General features: G+C 41.1%; 1 protein-coding gene across 2 annotated transcripts in view; it reads left to right on the top strand.

Annotated features, from left to right (window-relative positions):
- The first annotated feature begins 17,054 nt into the window (after window positions 1-17,054).
- FAR2 (fatty acyl-CoA reductase 2) overlaps window positions 17,055-18,921 on the top strand; it is a 144,555-nt gene continuing 142,688 nt past the window's right edge. The window contains exon 1 of one of the 2 annotated variants that reach the window (XM_064591457.1): window positions 17,055-17,440. The gene's annotated coding sequence lies outside the window, so the exon portion shown is untranslated. The remainder of the gene's footprint in view (window positions 17,441-18,921) is intronic. The other variant, XM_064591459.1, reaches the window with a different exon arrangement.

Here is an 18,921-nt window from a genome sequence, read left to right as displayed (position 1 = left end):
TCATATGGTAGCTCTATTTTCAACTTTTTGAGGAACCTCCATACAGTTTTCCAGAGTGGCTGCACCAGCTTGCATTCCCACCAACAGTGGAGGAGGGTTCCCCTTTCTCCGCATCCCCGCCAACATCTGTCGTTTCCTGACTTTTTAATTTTAGCCATTCTGACTGGTGTGAGGTGGTATCTCATTGAGGTTTTGATTTGGATTTCCCTGATGCTGAGCGATATTGAGCACTTTTTCATGTGTCTGTTGGCCATTTGGATGTCTTCTTTGGAAAAATGTCTGTTCATGCCTTCTGCCCATTTCTTGATTGGATTCTTTGTTCTTTGGGTGTTGAGTTTGATGAGTTCTTTATAGATTTTGGATACTAGCCCTTTATCTGATATGTCATTTGCGAATATCTTCTCCCATTCTGTCGGTTGTCTTTTGGTTTTGTTGACTGTTTCCTTTGCTTTGCAAAAGCTTTTTATCTTGATGAAGTCCCAATAGTTCATTTTTGCCCTTGCTTCCCTTGCCTTTGGCAATGTTTCTAGGAAGAAGTTGCTTCGGCTGAGGTCAAAGAGGTTGCTGCCTGTGTTCTCCTTTAGGATTTTGATGGACTCCTGTCTCACATTGAGGTCTTTCAACCATTTGGAGTCTATTTTTGTGTGTGGTGTAAGGAAATGGTCCAGTTTCATTCTTCTGCATGTGGCTATCCAATTTTCCCAACACCATTTGTTGAAGAGACTGTCTTTGTTCCATTGGACATTCTTTCCTGCTTTGTCGAAGATTAGTTGACCATAGAGTTGAGGGTCCATTTCTGGGCTCTCTATTCTGTTCCATTGATCTATGTGTCTGTTTTTGTGCCAGTACCATGCTGTCTTGATGATGACAGCTTTGTAATAGAGCTTGAAGTCCGGAATTGTGATGCCGCCGGCTTTGCTTTTCTTTTTCAATATTCCTCTGGCTATGCGGGGTCTTTTCTGGTTCCATACAAATTTTAGGATTATTTGTTCCATTTCTTTGAAAAAAGTGGATGGTATTTTGATGGGGATTGCATTGAATGTGTAGATTGCTCTAGGTAGCATTGACATCTTCACAATATTTGTTCTTCCAATCCATGAGCATGGCACATTTTTCCATTTCTTTGTGTCTTCCTCAATTTCTTTCATGAGTATTTTATAGTTTTCTGAGTACAGATCCTTTGTCTCTTTGGTTAGATTTATTCCTAGGTATCTTATCGTTTTGGGTGCAATTGTAAATGGGATCGACTCCTTAATTTCTCTTTCTTCTGTCTTGTTGTTGGTGTATAGGAATGCCACTGACTTCTGTGCATTAATTTTATATCCTGCCACTTGACTGAATTCCTGTATGAGTTCTAGCAGTTTTGGGGTGGAGTCTTTTGGGTTTTCCACATAAAGTATCATATCATCTGCAAAGAGTGAGAGTTTGACTTCTTCTTTGCCAATTTGGATGCCTTTGATTTCTTTTTGTTGTCTGATTGCTGTGGCTAGGACTTCTAATACTATGTTGAATAGCAGTGGTGATAGTGGACATCCCTGCCGCGTTCCTGACCTTAGGGGGAAAGCTCTCAGTTTTTCCCCATTGAGAATAATATTTGCTGTAGGTTTTTCATAGATGGCTTTTATGATATTGAGGTATGTACCCACTATGCCTATCCTCTGAAGAGTTTTGATCAAGAAAGGATGCTGTACTTTGTCAAAAGCTTTTTCTGCATCTATTGAGAGGATCATATGATTCTTGTTCTTTCTTTTGTTAATGTATTGTATCACATTGACTGATTTGTGGATGTTGAACCAACCTTGCAGCCCAGGGATAAATCCCACTTGGTCATGGTGAATAATCCTTTTAATGTACTGTTGGATCCTATTGGCTAGTATTTTGGTGAGAATTTTTGCATCCATGTTCATCAGGGATATTGGTCTGTAATTCTCCTTTTTGATGGGGTCTTTGTCTGGTTTTGGGATCAAGTTAATGCTGGCCTCATAAAATGAGTTTGGAAGTTTTCCTTCTGTTTCTATTTTTTGGAACAGTTTCAGAAGAATAGGTATTAATTCTTCTTGAAATGTTTGGTAGAATTCCCCTGGGAAGCCATTTGGTCCTGGGCTTTTGTTTTTTGGGAGATTTTTGATGACTGCTTCAATTTCCTTAGTGGTTATAGGTCTGTTCAGGTTTTCTATTTCATCCTGGTTCATTTTTGGTAGTTGATACATCTCTAGGAATGCATCCATCTCTTCCAGGTTATCTAATTTGCTGGCATAGAGTTGCTCATAATATGTTCTTATAATTGTTTGTATTTCTTTGGTGTTGGTTGTGATCTCTCCTCTTTCATTCATGATTTTGTTGATTTGGGTCATTTCTCTTCTCTTTTTGATAAGTCTGGCCAGGGGTTTATCAATCTTGTTAATTCTTTCAAAGAACCAGCTCCTAGTTTCATTGATCTGTTCTACTGTTCTTTTAGTTTCTATTTCATTGATTTCTGCTCTGATCTTTATTATTTCTCTTCTCCTGCTGGGTTTAGGCTTTATTTGCTGTTCTTTCTCCAGCTCCTTTAGGTGTAGGGTTAGGTTGTGTACTTGAGACCTTTCTTGTTTCTTGAGAAAGGCTTGTATTGCTATATACTTTCCTCTTAGGACTGCCTTTGCTGCATCCCAAAGATTTTGAATAGTTGTGTTTTCATTTTCATTGGTTTCCATGTATTTTTTTAATTCTTCATTAATTTCCTGGTTGACCCATTCATTCTTCAGTAGGATGCTCTTTAGCCTCCATGTATTTGAGTTCTTTCCGACTTTCCTCTTGTGATTGAGTTCTAGTTTCAAAGCATTGTTATCTGAAAATAGGCAGGGAATGATCCCAATCTTTTGGTACCGGTTGAGACCTGATTTATGACCTAGGATGTGATCTATTCTGGAGAATGTTCCATGGGCACTAGAGAAGAATGTGTATTCTGTTGCTTTGGGATGGAATGTTCTGAATATGTCTGTGAAGTCCATTTGGTCCAGTGTGTCATTTAAAGTCTTTATTTCCTTGTTGATCTTTTGCTTAGACGATCTGTCCATTTCAGTGAGGGGGGTGTTAAAGTCCCCCACTATTATTGTATTGTTGTCGATGTGTTTCTTTGCTTTTGTTATTAATTGCCTTATATAACTGGCTGCTCCCATGTTAGGGGCATAGATATTTACAATTGTTAAATCTTCTTGTTGGATAGATCCTTTAAGTATGATATAGTGTCCTTCCTCATCTCTTATTACAGTCTTTGGCTTAAAATCTAATTTGTCTGATATAAGGATTGCCACCCCAGCTTTCTTTTGGTGTCCATTAGCATGGTAAATGGTTTTCCACCCCCTCACTTTCAATCTGGGGGTGTCTTTGGTTCTAAAATGAGTCTCTTGCAGACAGCATATTGATGGGTCTTGTTTTTTAATCCAGTCTGTTAGCCTGTGTCTTTTGATTGGGGCATTTAGCCCATTTACATTCAGGGTAACTATTGAAAGATAGGAATTTAGTGCCATTGTATTGCCTGTAAGGTGACTGTTACCATATAATGTCTGTGTTCCTTTCTGGTCTATGTTGCTTTTAGGCTCTCTCTTTGCTTAGAGGACCCCTTTCAAGATTTCCTGTAGGGCTGGTTTTGTGTTTGCAAATTCCTTTAGTTTTTGTTTGTCCTGGAAGCTTTTTATCTCTCCTTCAATTTTCAATGACAGCCTAGCTGGATATAGTATTCTTGGCTGCATACTTTTCTCATTTAGTGCTCTGAATATATCCTGCCAGTCCTTTCTGGCCTGCCAGGTCTCTGTGGATAGGTCTGTTGCCAACCTAATGTTTCTACCCTTGTAGGTTACATATTTCTTCTCCCGAGCTGCTTTCAGGATTTTCTCTTTGTCTCTGAGACTCGTAAGTTTTACTATTAGATGTCGGGGAGTTGACCTATTTTTATTGATTTTGAGAGGGGTTCTCTGTGCTTCCTGGATTTTCATGCCTGTTTCTTTCCCCAAATTAGGGAAGTTCTCTGCTATAATTTGCTCCATTATACCTTCTGGCCCTCTCTCTCTTTCTTCTTCTTCTGGGATCCCAATTATTCTAATGTTGTTTCGTCTTATGGTATCGCTTATCTCTCGAATTCTGCCCTCGTGATCCAGTAGTTGTTTATCTCTCTTTTTCTCAGCTTCTTTATTTTCCATCATTTCATCTTCTATATTACTGATTCTCTCTTCTGCCTCAATTATTCTAGCAGTTAGCACCCCCATTTTTGATTGCACCTCATTAATAGCCTTTTTGATTTCTACTTGGTTGGATTTTAGCTCTTTTACTTCTCCAGAAAGGGTTTCTCTAATAACTTCCATATTTTTTTCAAGCCCAGCTAGTATCTTTAAAGTGATGATTCTGAACTCTAGATCTGACATCGTACTAATGTCCGTATTGAGTAGGTCCCTGGCAGTCGGTACTACCTCTTGTTCTTTTTGTTGAGGTGATTTTTTCTGTCTCATCATTTTGTGCAGAGGAGAATAGATTAATGAGAGAACAAAATACTAGCAGAGTAACCACGTCCCCAGAAAATATACTTTAAACAAATCAGAAAAGACCTGAAGCAGTGGGATAAGAAAGGGAAAGAGAGAAAAAAGAAAAAGAAAAAATAGAAAAAGAAGAAAAAAAAAAAGATAAAAATAAAAACAAAAACAAACAAAACAAAACAACAACAACAAAAGAAAAACCAGAATGTGATCAAATATGATCTATATGGTATATAGATCAGTGCCACACACTAGATTTAGGGTGTATTTTGGTCTTTTAGAAGAAAGTGCCTCCCAAAATTTTAAAGAAAGAAAAACTTATATATGTACAAAAATAAGGGTTGATATGATGAAGGGATGGAATATGACTGTAAAAATGGAAATTATAAAAAATTTTATAAAAGGAATTGATAAGAAGTTGTTTGAAAAAAGAAAGAAGAGGATTTAAAAAAAGAGAAAAGAAAAAGAGAAAAAAAAAGGGAGAGGATGTGATCAGGCAGGGGAATAGAAAACACCATATACTAGAGATTTAGGGTATATTTTAATCTGTTAGAAGAAACTATCTCAAAATTTTAAAGAGAGAACAACATATATATAAGCTAAAAATATGGGTAACTACTATGAAGGGATAGAATATGACTCTAAAAATGAAAAATAAAAATGTTTTTTTTTTTAAAAAAGGGATTGATAAGATGTTGGTTGAAAAGGGGAAAAAGAAAAATTCAAAAAGTAATAAAAAGACAAAAAAGACAGTTAAAAAAAATAACTTTAAAAGACTAAAGAATCATGGTAAAAAAGCCGTGAATTCTATGTGCAGTATTCCCCTAGCGCTGGAGTTCTGCCGTTCTCACTGATCGGTAAACTTGGTCTTGGCTGGCTGTTCTCGCTGATCTTCTGGGGAGCGGCCTGTTGCCGTGGTTTCCAAGTGTCTCTGCCGGAGGCGGAATTGCCCCGCCCTTGCCCCCTCCCGGCTAAGTCATCTGCTCGGGTTTGCTCTCCGGAGCTTTTGTTGCCTGCGAGCTTTCCGTACAGCTTTGGAGGCGGAGAGTGAAAATGGCGGCCTCCCAATCTCCGCCCCGGAGGAGCCGAGAACTCAGGGCCCCACTCCTCAGTGAGCCCCCAGAGAGAAGCCGTCAGTCACTCCCGTCTCCCCGGTCTCCGGCCGCACCCTGTGCTCACCCAGCCTGTGACCGCGCGTTTCTATCTCTGGCACCCGACCCCGCGTGCAGTCTCCAAACCCAGCAGATCCCTGCGGTGCACTCCCGCCCGGCTCCTCCCGGGGGAGGAAGGTGAGTCTCCCCGGATCTGCCGCTTGTTGGGTCCCTGCTGGAGGAGCAGGGGCCCAACTGGGCCGCGGATCCCGGTTTATGGCCACCCCGAGCGGAGAGCCCGCGCCTGGGATCCGCCTCTGCAGCCGGCTTCCCTGCTCCGATACCTGGGAGCTCTGCCGCACTCAGGCACCCCCGGTCTTTCTGTGACCCCGAGGGTCCTGAGACCACACTGTCCCAGAGGGTTCCACCCCCCGCTTAGCCACCAGAGTGACGTCCCTCAGCGGAGCAGACTTTTAAAAGTTCCGATTTTGTGCTCCGTGGTTCTATCACTTGCCAGAAGCGGCCGACGGAGGCCCCTCCCTCGCCGTCTATCCTCCCGAATATCGCCTCGGATTCACTTCTCCGCATGTCCTACCTTCCAGAAAGTGGTCGCTTTTCTGTTCAGAGAGTTGTTGCTCTTCTTTTCTTCGATCTCCTGTTGAGTTTGTAGGTGTTCAGATTGGTTTGATCCCTATCCAGCTGAATTCCTGAGAGGAGACGAAATCCAGGTCTCCTACTCCTCCGCCATCTTGCTCCCAGCCTCCTTGTCTTGATCTTAATAATATAACTAGTGATTTCTTTAAATGCAGGCAAGAAAAATCCATTTGTGGGAATAAATAAGACATAATTTGTGAATTATGTACACCTTTATTTTATTACTCACCCTAATGCTGTCAACCCATCAAATGAACATTCAGATATGCACAATAATTCCATTCAGTTATCTGGATACTTTGGCAACTTTCAGTAATATAAAAGTCCTAGCTTTACACATATGTTATTGTTTTGTCATTTGAAAATATATTTGTCGAGGTGGGAGAATAGAACTTATCTTACATAACAGTTTGTTAGCTTGAGTTGTGTTTTAAATACCTGGATAATTGATGTTAGTCAATATTTACTTAAACTCCATTTGACTCTTGCAACAGGCCTCTTCATATTAGAGGTAGAGGGCACCTGGGTGGCTCAGTCATTAAGTGTCTGCCCTCAACTCAGGTCATGATCCCGGGGTCCTGGGATCGAGCCCCACATCGGGCTCCCTGCTCCGCGGGAAGCCTGCTTCTCCCTCTCCCACTCCCCATGCTTGTGTTCTCTCTCTCGCTGTGTCTCTGTCAAAAAAAAATATATATATATTAGAGGTAACTGTGGACTTACAGTTTCCTTTTTAGAGCCCTTCTCTTCCCCCCCCCTTTTTTTTTTAAGATTTATTTATTTTAGGGGAGAGGGCCAGAGGGAAAGAATCTCGAGCAGACTCCCCAACCTGGAGCTCTGTCTCATGATCCTGAGATCATGACCTGAGCCAAAACCAAGAATCAGACGCTCAACCAACTGAGCCACCCAGCTGTCCCGACAGCCCCTCTCTTCTTATTACCTTTTTCCTGTGCTACTCTATGACTTCTAATTGCAGCACTGGCCATAAGCCTTACTAGCAAATCTAGACAAACCATGGGAGCAAAGTAAAAATGCACAGAATCATGATTCAGTGTTTGGAGAGACTTGCCCTCTTGGTACGAGCTATACTTGTGCACAATGTGGCCCCACGGAAACAGTGTTGATTTAAGCTTGCACAGAGATACAAACCATCAAAACCCACAATTACTTACTCTTTGGAGTGCAGTAAGCTCACACTCCTCTGTCCCGTGACACATAAAGGAGATTCCTTCCATGGCCCATAACCATTTGATTCTAGCTAATATTACTAGGTCCTTCTTTTAGAATCTAAAGTAATTGCTTTATTGGGGGAGGATAAAATAAGAGAAAAACCACAGATCTTCGTGCTTCAGGATTCTGCAGTTATCCTTTTTGTTCATCCTTAGAGCCCATGACTTTCCACAACTATCTTCTATTTCATTTCACACTTGACAAATAAACATACTCATCTTCTTCAATTAATTAACACACTTTAATTAATAAACTTTTTTTTAGAGCAGTTTTAGGTTCACAGAAAAATTGAGTAGGAAGAATAGAGTTGTCATATACCCTCTGCACCACCCCCACATGCACACCTCCCCACGTGTGCAACATCACACACGAGAGGGATAAATTTGTTATAATTGATGAATTTACATTGACACATGAATTTCACCTACAGTTCATCTACAAAGAGAGTTCTATCCCTTCCCTCCCAATCTGTGTACCTTTTTTTTTTTTCTTGTCTTACTGAATTAGCTAAGACTTCCAGTACTGGGTTAAAAAGCAGTGGTGAGAAGGACATCCATGCCTTGTTCCTGCCTTGCTTTGTTCCTGATCTTAAAGGGAAAGCTTCAAGTTTTTCACCATTAAGTATGATGACAATTATTGGTTGTCGATGTTCTTTTATCTAGTTAAGGAAGTTCCCCTAAATTCATAGTTTGCCGAGAGGTGGATGGTTTTTTTTTGGTCATGAGTGGGTGTTGAATTTTGTCAAATGATTTTTTTCTGCATCTATTGATATGATCATGTGATTTTTCTTCTTTAGCCTGTTGGTGAGATGAACCATAATAATTGATTTTCATATGTTGAACCAGCCTTTCATACCTGGGATAAATCCCACTTGGTCGTGGTGTGTAATTCTTTGTATACATTGTGGATTCAATCTGTTAACATTTCATTGAGGATATTTACACTTACGTTTCAAGAGATATCAGTCAGTAGTAGTTTGGGGGGTTATTTTGTTTTGTTTTTGTAATATCTTTATCTGATTTTGGTATTAGGGTAATGCTGGTTTCAGAGAATGACTAATGATGTATTCCTTCTACTTCTGGAAGAGCTTCTAGAGAACTGATATAATTTCTTCCTTAAATATTTGGTAGAATTCACCTGTGAACCCATCTGGACCTGGCGATTCCTATTTTGGAAGGTCATTAATTATTGATTCAGTTTCTTTAATAGATATAGGCCTATTCAGATGACCTATTTATTCTTACATGAGCTTTGACTGATTGTGTCTTTCAAGGAATTAATCCATTTCATCTAGGTTATCAAATTTGTAGACATAGAGTTGTTCATAACACTCCTTTATTATCTTTTTTATATCCATGGGATCTACTGGGATTTACCTTCTTTCATTTCTAATGTTAGTAATTTGTGTCTTCTCTCTTCTTACTTAGTAGAAAAATTTTCTTAGTAGAAAACAAATTTGTTGATTTTCTCTATTGATTTCTCTATTTGCAATTTTATTGATTTATGCTCCAATTTTTATTGTTTCTTTTCTTTTGTTTAATTTAGAAATAATTTGCTTTTCTTTTCTGATTTTCCTAAAGTGTAAGGTTATGTTGTTGATGTTAGATCTTTCTTATATTCTAAAACTATGCATTCAATGCTATAAATTTCCCTCTAAGCACTGCTTTCACTGCATCCCACAAATTTTGATAAGCTGCATTTTCATTTTCATTTAGTTCCAAATACGTTTTAATATGTCTTGAGATTTCTTCTTTGACCTGTGTGTTATTTAGAGATGTGTTTTTCAATTTCCAAGTATTTTAGAATTTCCCAGCTATCTTTTTGTTACTGATTTCTAGTTTAACTACAATGTAGTTTGAGAGCAGACACTGTATGGTTTCTATTCTTTTAAATTTGCTAAGATGTGTTGTGTGGCTCAGAATGTGGCCTCTCTTAGTGAATGTTCCATGTGAGCTTGAGAAGAATGTAAATTCTGCAGTTATTGGATAAAGTAGCCTATAGATGGTGACTATATTCAGGTGATTGATGGTGTTATTGAGTTAAACTATGTCTTTACTGATTTTCTGCCTGCTGATTCTGCCCATTTCTGATAAAGGAGTGTGAAGGTCTCCAGCTGTAATAGAGCATTGATCTGTTTCTCCTTGCAGTACTATCAGATTTAAGCTCTTGTATTTTGACATTATATTGTTAGATTATTGTGTCTTCTTGGAGGATTCACCACATTATCATTAACTAATACCCTTCTTTATCTCTAATAACTTTCCTTGCTCTGAAGTCTGCTGTTTTGAAATAAATACAGCCACTCCTGCTCTCTTTTATTTAGAGTTAGCATGGAATATTTCTTCATCCCTTTACTTTTAATCACTCTGTGTCTTTATATTTAAAGTTGATTTCTTATAGATTAACATATAGTTGGGCTTTGTTTTTTGATCCATTCTGACAATCTTTTAATTGGGTATTTAGAACATTGATATTTAAGGTGATTGTTAGTATAATTGGATTAATATCTCCCATATTCATGCCTGTTTTCTATTTGTTGCTCTTGTTCTTTGTTCCTATTTCTATCTTCTGCATTTGTTTTGCTTTTGTGGTTTTAATTATTTTATATGATTCCATTTTCTCTCATCTCTTAGCATAGTAATTATACGTCCTTTTAAATTTTTTTTAAATGATTGCCCTAGAGTTTGCAATAAACATTTACGACTAATAAAGTCCACTTTCAAATAACACTGCATAGCTTCATGGGTAGTGTGAGTACCCTCTAATAACATAGTATTCCCAGTTCCTCCTTCCTATCTCTTTGTTCTTTCTATCATTGCTGTCATTCATTTCACATATCTATAAACATATATATATGAATAAGCATATATAGTCAAATACATTGTTGTTATTATTATTTTAAACAAACCATTAGCTGTTGGGTCAATGATAAATAAGAAAAATAAGAGATTTTATTTTATTTTCACTTATTCATTTACCAACTCTCTTCCTTTCTCTACATAGATCTGAATTTCTGACCTATATCATTTTCTTTCTCTCTAAAGAACTTCTTTTAACATTTCTTCCAAGGTAATTCTACTGGTGTCAAGTTCCCTCAATTTTTATTTGTCTGAGGAAGTCTTTATTTCTCTTTTACTTTTGAAGGATAATTTCACATGGTACAAAATTCTAGATTGGTGGGATTTTCTGGTTTTTTGTTGTTGTTTTTTTTTCCTCTAACACTTTAAATGTTTCACTCCACTTTCTTCTTGCTCGCATGTTTTCTTAGAAGTTGGATGTAATTCTTACTGTTGTTCCTCTACAGCTAAGACATTTTTTCCTCTGACTTCTTTCAAGACTTTTTCTTTATCTGTGATTTTCTGAAATTTAAACATGAAATGCCCAAGCATAGTTGTGTGTGTGTTGTTGTTATTGTTTGGTTGGTTTTTGTTTATTTTTAAACCTTTATCTTACTTGATGTTTTCTGAGCCTTCTGGATCTGTGGTTTGGGTTCTAACACCAATTTAGGGAAATTCTCAATTATGAATGATTCAAATATTGCTTTGTCCCTTTCTCTCTTCTTCTGGTCATCCCATTATACATATATTACACCTTTAAGTAGTTGTCCCTTTGATAGTCTGTTCTTTTTTCCTGTCTTTTTTTTTTTTTTTCTTGCTGTTCAGCTTTGGAAGTTTCTATTGTCAAATCCTCAGTCTCAGAGATTCTTTCCTCAGCCATGTCCCATCTGTTTATGAGCCCATCAAAGGCATTCTTCATTTCTGTTACAATGTTTTTGCTCTCTAGCATTTATTTTTGATTCTTTCTTAAAATTTCTACCTCTTTGTTTATATTATCCATCTGTTCTTGCAAGTTGTCTGCTTTTTCCATTAAAGCCATTAGCATTTTGGGGCACCTGGCTGGCTCAGTTGGAAAAGCATGCAACTCTTGAACTCAGGGTCTTGAGTTCAAGCCCCATGTTGGGTGTAGAGATTAATTAAAATAAAATAAAACTTAGAAAAAGATAAATAAAGCCCTTAGCATTTTAATTATAAGTTTTGTTTTTATTTTTGTTTTAAAATTCCTGGTCTGATAATCCCAACATTCTTGCTGTATTTGACTCTGGTTCTGATGCTTTTTCAGTGTCTTCAAACTGTGTTTTTTGCCTTTAGTATGCCTTGTAATTTTTTGTCGAAAGTTGGACCTGAGGTACTGGGTAAAAGGAACTGCAGTAAATAGGCATTTAGTAATGTAATGATAAAGTGTGTGGAGAAGGGAAGCCTTCTATATTCCTATGATTATATCTCAGTCTTTTGGTGAACCTGTGCCCCTAGGCTGTGAACTTCACAAGTGCTTCTCAGTCCTGCCCCCTCCCTCCTTAAATGGGATAGGAGAGGTGGAGGGGCTGGAGTTGGGTAATTCCCTTACCATAGTTAAGTTAGGCTCGATAAAACCCCAACAGGTGAGGCTGTGGTATAATAGTTTCTGGTGAGGGTAAGCCTTGTTAAGAACAGAATGTTCTGGCTTATTTCAGATGATTCCTTTTCCCCTCCTCCTGCTGGAAGCACCAAGGAATTTTTGTCCAATATTCACTGTGAGGATCCGGTAGAGGAAGTAAAACACAAAAAAGTGTACCATCCTCCAACCCCATGAGTGGGTCCCCTCGAGTTTTTAACTCAGAGTTGTCCACACTGAGTCTCCAGCAATTCATCAATTATAATTCAGGTTTTTTTACTTGGCACTGGTAACTTGGAGGTTTCTTATTGATTTCTACTCCTGTCCGTTATTACTTTTTCTATCCTCTTGTCTGTTTCTCCAATTTCAGTGGTAGCAGTCTGCTCTGTGATTTCACTTCTCTGACAATTCTCTGAAGCATTGTTTACTTTTCAGTTTGTTCAACTTTTGACTTGTTAAGATGGAATGGCAACTCAGCATTCTTTTTTAATTAAAGAATTTGAAAAATATGTTTAAGTAAATGCATGAGTGTGATCGTATGATACCTTAATTTACATTTTAGTCTTTCTCTTTGTTCCTCTTTGCATTGTGTTCCTCCCTCTAACTTCCTCGGCAAGTGTTAGTGCCTCTTTTTTAAAAACCACAGTAACATGTTAATAACCTCGTATGTTTCCTTCCATGTTTTTCCCCATGCTTTCATAGACCTATATATCTATGTACACAAGTACATATTCAAAGTTATTTGATATTGGTTTAATAGGAACGTGATCATATCACACATGTTTTTCAGCATGTTACCTTCGTCACAAATCAAATGTCTTGGAAATTAGTTCAATTCAACTGGCATAGCTTTAATTTATTCTTTTTAACGTCTGTGTAATAGTCAATAGAATATGGCTTTAATTATTCAGCTGTAACCCTTTTGCACTCTCATAATAGGATTCTCAAGAGCATTCTTGAAAGATTCTTGATGTTTATGACCCAAGGTTTAAGAAACCATCAGCTCAGAGTACACTATACTTGGAATCAGGAAATACTAGTCCTCACCTATTACATTTACAATTGTCAATAAAGGTGTTACACAATTTTTAAAGACTTATATATCTACATAGGAAAAAGAAGATAAGAAAAAAAATTGGTAAGATCCATATCTAGCTGCTTCACAAAGGGGCCAGATAATGAAAAACAATTTTCCTTATGCTGAAGAAACCCCCCAGTAGAGTAGGAAACAGTACTCTGCTAGGGCTGACACTGCCACCTACCATCTAAGTGAGATTGGCAGGATTCTGAGATGGCCTCCAAAATCACACCCTCTACTTTATATGCTGTGTCTAGCCCTGCGCCCTTAAACAGGTGGGACTGTGTCTATGACGGGTTTCACTCCTGGGACTACATTGTATGATGAAAGTAAAGGCCCCAAGTCAGCTGATTTTGAGTTAATCCAAAGGGAGGCTATCCCAGGTGGGCCTCACATAACTGCAGCTTTTAAAAGGGTCAGAGAATTGAAGAGAGAAATATTTTCTTCTTCTGGCCTTAAAGAAGCAAACAAAAGTGCTATGAGAGTGTACATGGTTAGGACTAGAAGATGGCCTCTAAGAGCTGGAAGCAAACCCTGGCCAACAACCAGTAAAAACATGGGGCCCTCAGACCTGTAGCTGCAAGGAAAGAAATCCTACCAACAAACAATGAGGAGCTTGGAAGAAGACCCCAAGCCACAGACCAGAGATCAGAGCCCACACTGACATGGGACTCTCAGTATCGTGAAACCCTGAGCAAAGAACCCAGTTACTTCACGCCTGGATGACCAACCTACAAAACTTCAACATAGTAAATGGGTATTGTTTTAAAGCACTAAGCTGATGATAATTGGCTATGAAGCAACAGAAAACTAATATAGTGACCATAGACAAGACATGAAATCCAGACTTTACCATGCTAAAGTAAGATAGTGGGCCTCGAGGGCTAGCTTTCTAGTTCCAGAACACTATATTTTTATGATTCTACTGTAGATGAAAATCAAACCTCTGTTTCCTTGATGTTATCAGTCAACAGAAACAGTTTGTGTTTAAAGAGATAGCATTCTTTTGGAAGACTCGCTTTATTCACAACCTCCCACTTGATGGTGTCATTAGAATGATTTGATGTATTACTTTGGGTCTGGCACATTTTGTAAGTATTTTGCATATTAAATAAAAACTTCCAGGCAGATTTATAAAGAAACATTTGTTTTATGGGGTTGAATAAAATGGTAAGTCACTGAGCAATAGTGAGAGAGAAAAGACTTTGAAAGTAGAGGTTAGTTGAAATAGCCTATTTCTCAACATCGACCATGAACAACGATGGTTTTGAGATAAAACCCTGAAGACTGCCCTCTAATCAAACCAGCGTAGAACTGAATGTGTATTAGCAGGAGTTGTATGTGTACAGAGTGTGAGGATCCAGAACAATAGGACACATTTCACAAAATCAGCACCCTTTGTCGTTTTAGCTGCCCTTGAGCCTATTGGAGAGTTTATTTTGCAAGATGATGAAATCTTTAGCATGTCCCCTGCCTATCCCTTTAAAAGTGAATGAGAATTTTAAGATAACTCTATTAAAATACCCACTTGAAAAGGTCTTGATCCATATTATCTCTTTTGCGAAAAAACAAAAAAGTAAATATGTGGAATTGCAGCACAGACAAATTGTTCATATTCATTTCCTCGGGCTGCTGTAATCAATTACTGGGTGGCTTAAACCACAAGAATTAGTTCTCTCACAGTTCTGGAGCTAGAAATCTGAAATCAAGGTGCAAGGCCATGCTCCCTGCAGAAGCCAGAGGGAAGAATCCTTCCTTCTGTCTTTCGGCTTCTGGGGGCTGTCATCATTCCTTGGTTTCCTTGGGTTTTTGTTGTTGTTGTTGTTGTTATTGTTGTTTGTTTGCCTCATCACTCCAATCTCAGCCTTCTCTCCACATCACTTCTTCCCACAAATCCTCCTTTGCCTTTCTTTTATAAAAGCACTTAACATTGGGTTTAGGGCCCACCTGGATAATCCAGGATTAATTGCTCTCAAGATCTTTTTTAACTTTGTTACATATTCAGAGACCCTTTCATCCAAATAAGGTAACATTCATGAGCTCCAGGGAGTATCTTTTAGGAGTCACCATTCAACCCACTACACTGCCTCTTCTTGTTTATACCTGTTTAGGATTGAATTGTGCCCTTCTCCACCCACCTCCCCCATTATACATTGAAGTCCTGACCCTCAGTAACTCAGAATGTGACCTTATTTGGAAATAGGTTGTTGCAGATGTAATAAATTAAATTCAGATGAGATTAGGATGAGCCCTAATCCAGGATGACTGGTGCCTTTATAAAAAGGGGAAATTTGGACATCAGGGAGAAGACCATGTGAACATGAAGGCAAAGATTGTATTTCTACAAGCCAAGAAAAGCCAAAAATTACCAGCCTACCACCAGAAGCTAGGTGGGAGGCCTGAAATATTCTTCTCACAGCTCACAGAGGGAAGAACCCTGCAGACACTTGCTCTTGGACTTCTAGCCTCCAGAATTGTGAGACAATAAATTTCTGTTGTTTAAACCAGTCTGTGTACTTCATTATGGCAGCACTAGCAGACCAATACATTATCTATACATAAATGTCATTTTAAATGATGATAATCAAATTACAATGTTGTAATCTGTAATAATGTTGCATTTTAGTTGCCAACATTCCACTGAAAGTATGTTTTATTTTCTACCTTATAAACGATGCTATAATAAACCTGTAACTTTGTCCATATGGCATTTCCCTTTTTGTGGATTATTTCCTTTGGATATATCCTAAGAAATGGGAATCCTTTATCAAAAGGTTCAGAACAATAAAAAAATTTTTGAGTGACTGAACATTTTATGTCTTGGAAATGTGTTGCTAGATTGCTTTCCAAAGAGTTGTAACAATTTAACCTTCTATCTGCTGTGTGATGAGGGATTTCAACATATTCTCACCAACATTTGACAGTATCATTTCAAGTACTGTCATACACGTTTTGGGAATACGTTTTGATTTATTTTTCAGTGGGGGAAGGGGTAACAAAAAGTATATTTACTTGGTCCTAACTTTTTCTCTCTTTCTCTTGCTTTCAGGCAGCCACCAGAGGAAATTAGCCACAGTGTCTTTAGGCTACACTTTGCTTGCCACATTTAATCAAAGAGAGCCCCGTAGAAGAGAATTCAAAATGGATATGAATTCTTTTTAATGCAAAAAAAAAAAAATGCTCATTTCATTAATTCCATCTTTCACGAATTAAATTTTATTTATTTGTATGTTGACTGTTGTAATGAGGACAGTGAAGACAGCTTCTAGGGCAATATTCATTTTGTTTTATCTTAACACACCACATTTATTTGGGAATTTATCTTCCACCTTGTTCTAGGAATTAGGTTGGGCGTTGGCCCGCATTCAGCGCTTTGCTGCTGAAGACTAGGACGGCTCCACTCCCCTGCCTGTCCGTCCCTCTAGAAGTCCTCCCTGACAACGGATCCAGTTTTTCCGTTTAAATATTAACAATGACCAAACCAAATCTGCAAAAAAAGCTACCAGGCTAAGAAGCAAAACGTCTCCCCCCCCTCCCCCTTTTCCTTTTAATCTGTGGAAGCGCTGCTGAGCAAAGCTGCAGAAACAGCAGCGCGCATCCCGGGTCCTTTCTAGTCTCCTCTCCACCTGCCCACTCCTACCCGTAGCCGACGCAGACAGAGCCTCAAGTCTGCCCTCCAAACCCTGGGTATGAGTAGAGCCTCCACCCCCATGAATGTTTAGGACGCTGCGCTCGTCGGTCATTGCAGGGCGCCTCCGCAGAGTGGAGCAGATACAAGAGCATCCCTCCCACGGAGTGTGTGTTACCCACACGCTCAGTGAACTCGGATTTTGAGGCTGTATTTTCTACTAGGGTGGGTGGGGAAAAGGTGTGTCCTCCAAGCATTCAGACCAGAACCTTAGACTTTCTGTCTCTCTCTCCCCCCAACCCCTACTTCCCTCCTCCTCTCTTTCTCTCAAGGTATGGGAGCTCTTCTTTTCCAGACCAGAGAGGGGCGCCTTTCTAGCTCCCTTTCCCCTCACCCACCGATTAAAAAAAAAAAAAAATGGGGAGAAAAAGGAAAAAAAAAAAAAAAAGCCCGGGAGTAACAGCGAGCGTCTGTGCTGGCTGCTGAATGAATGGATGCCGCGGGGCGGGCCTGCGCGCACCGAGCCGTCGCCCCGCGGCCTGTAAGGGCCCTCGCCAGCCCCGCGCCCTCCTCCCGCCGCGGGCTGAGGCCGCCGCCGCCACTGCGCCCCACGCCGAGGCCGCGGCGGCAACCGGGAAGGTCGGAGGGAGGGTGGTTTCCTCCAGCCCCACACCCAGTCTCGGAGCCGGATATATAGAGTGTCACGTTTGGGAGCCGAAAAGCCGAGAGCGCTTCCCCCGCGGCTGGAGTGCTTGCCGGGGCCTCGGGGAAGGACCGGGATTCACAGGACCACTGGTTGAACCCCACCGCGCCGGAGGAGCAGGTATTCCAGAGGCCGCAGCCCAGCGCTCACCGAGCCCACGCCTCGGAGGCCACGCGGGGCTGGCGGCGGCCGGGGAGGCAGGCTCGGCCGGTGCGCGGGAGGGGCGGGTCCCCGCGGGCCCCGGAGGGAGGGTGGGCGTGCGGCCGGGAGGCAGGAGGCAAGCGGCTTGGGAGGCTCTGTCCCCTGCGGCCGCCCCCGGCCGTCGGCGGGCGCTTTGGGCGCCCGCGCTGCCCGCCGAGGTGGAGCGCGCAGGGGCTGGCAGCGGCGGCGGGCCGCGCGGGGCCCGAGAGGTTAACGTGGGAGCCGCGCCTGGCAGCCAGGATGGAGGGAGATCGGCGCCTGGGCGCGTCTGGCGGCGGCCTCCCTGGCCCCGGGGGCTATTCCTGAAGAGAGCGCGGCGATTCCGGGCCACGTGTGGAGCGGCGCCGGGTCCGTGGCCCTCCTGCGCGGGACAGACCGCCGCGCTTCCCGATCCCGCGGCGCGTGCTCGCTCGCCCTGAGCCCCGCGCCGGGCCGCGCGTCCGGACCCTCCCACTCCCACTCCCACTCCCACTCCCACGCCGGCCTCGCGGGGGCCCCATGCCCAGGTGAAGAGCGCAGGGGTGGCCGGGGTGGGGTGCGCGGCTGTCAGAAGTTTGCCGCCTCTCCCTGTGGCCTGGGCGTGGTGGAAGGAGCTGGGGCGCAGGTACCAGAAGAGTCCATTTGGAGTAGATAGATGGCTAGCGGGAAGGCTGCTCACACCCTGGGAGAGGAAGATTGCCCGCGGGGCAATTGCATTCAATTAAAAGGATTAATAACCAACTTAATCCTAGAAACCAGAGGAAAGCTACTTCTCACCTGCTACTCACCTGCCGGCCTACTCTTTCACCTTGCAGGGTGGGTAGAATTAATGAACGCTGACTCTTGGATGGATGAGTTACCTAGTGTGAGCAGCCAGGTCCTCGATGGATCTGCAAGAGCTTTGGCGGCTGGTTGAATCGTGCGGAGGGCCCCATTGTACCCTGAGCAAGGACAAGAGTAGGGACAGCAGGGTGACCAAGAAACTCAGGTTAATGGTACTTTTCTACTTGTTCGAGGGCCATCATGAGAAGTTTGACACTGAGCGAAAGGAAATTTGAAAACCCTCTGGTTTCAATTACTCATGTCTCTACCCCCATTTATATAAGTTGGAGTTTTGGCTGAGAAGCAAGCATATTTATTCTGAAAGGGCAAAGGGACTAAAGAAAATTTTAAGGCAGCCGCTCGAATTGTTAAGAGCAGGCTTTTCAGCACAAGGCACATTTAGGGATATTTGTGTGTGAAACTTCCAGGAGATGGCTGCGGGGTTTTACCAGCCAGACTCGGGTGTTGAAGTATTTCACCTGCACCTGTAGTGTTTCTCAGGATGCAGGTCTTCAGAGGGCTCTTTTTCTATTTCTGAGGGCATTTTCTGCACCCACTTTTTTTTTTTTAAACAAATTCCTACCTGACTCCTACACCAC

The sequence above is a fragment of the Mirounga angustirostris genome, unplaced genomic scaffold (genome assembly GCF_029215605.1).
Source record: "Mirounga angustirostris isolate CCGP_5_RB_7025 unplaced genomic scaffold, mMirAng1.0.hap1 SCAF_5, whole genome shotgun sequence".
In the NCBI taxonomy this organism is placed as follows: domain Eukaryota; kingdom Metazoa; phylum Chordata; class Mammalia; order Carnivora; family Phocidae; genus Mirounga; species Mirounga angustirostris.
The sequence above is the reverse complement of the archived record's forward strand: the minus strand, read 5'-3'. Positions and strand labels throughout refer to the sequence as shown.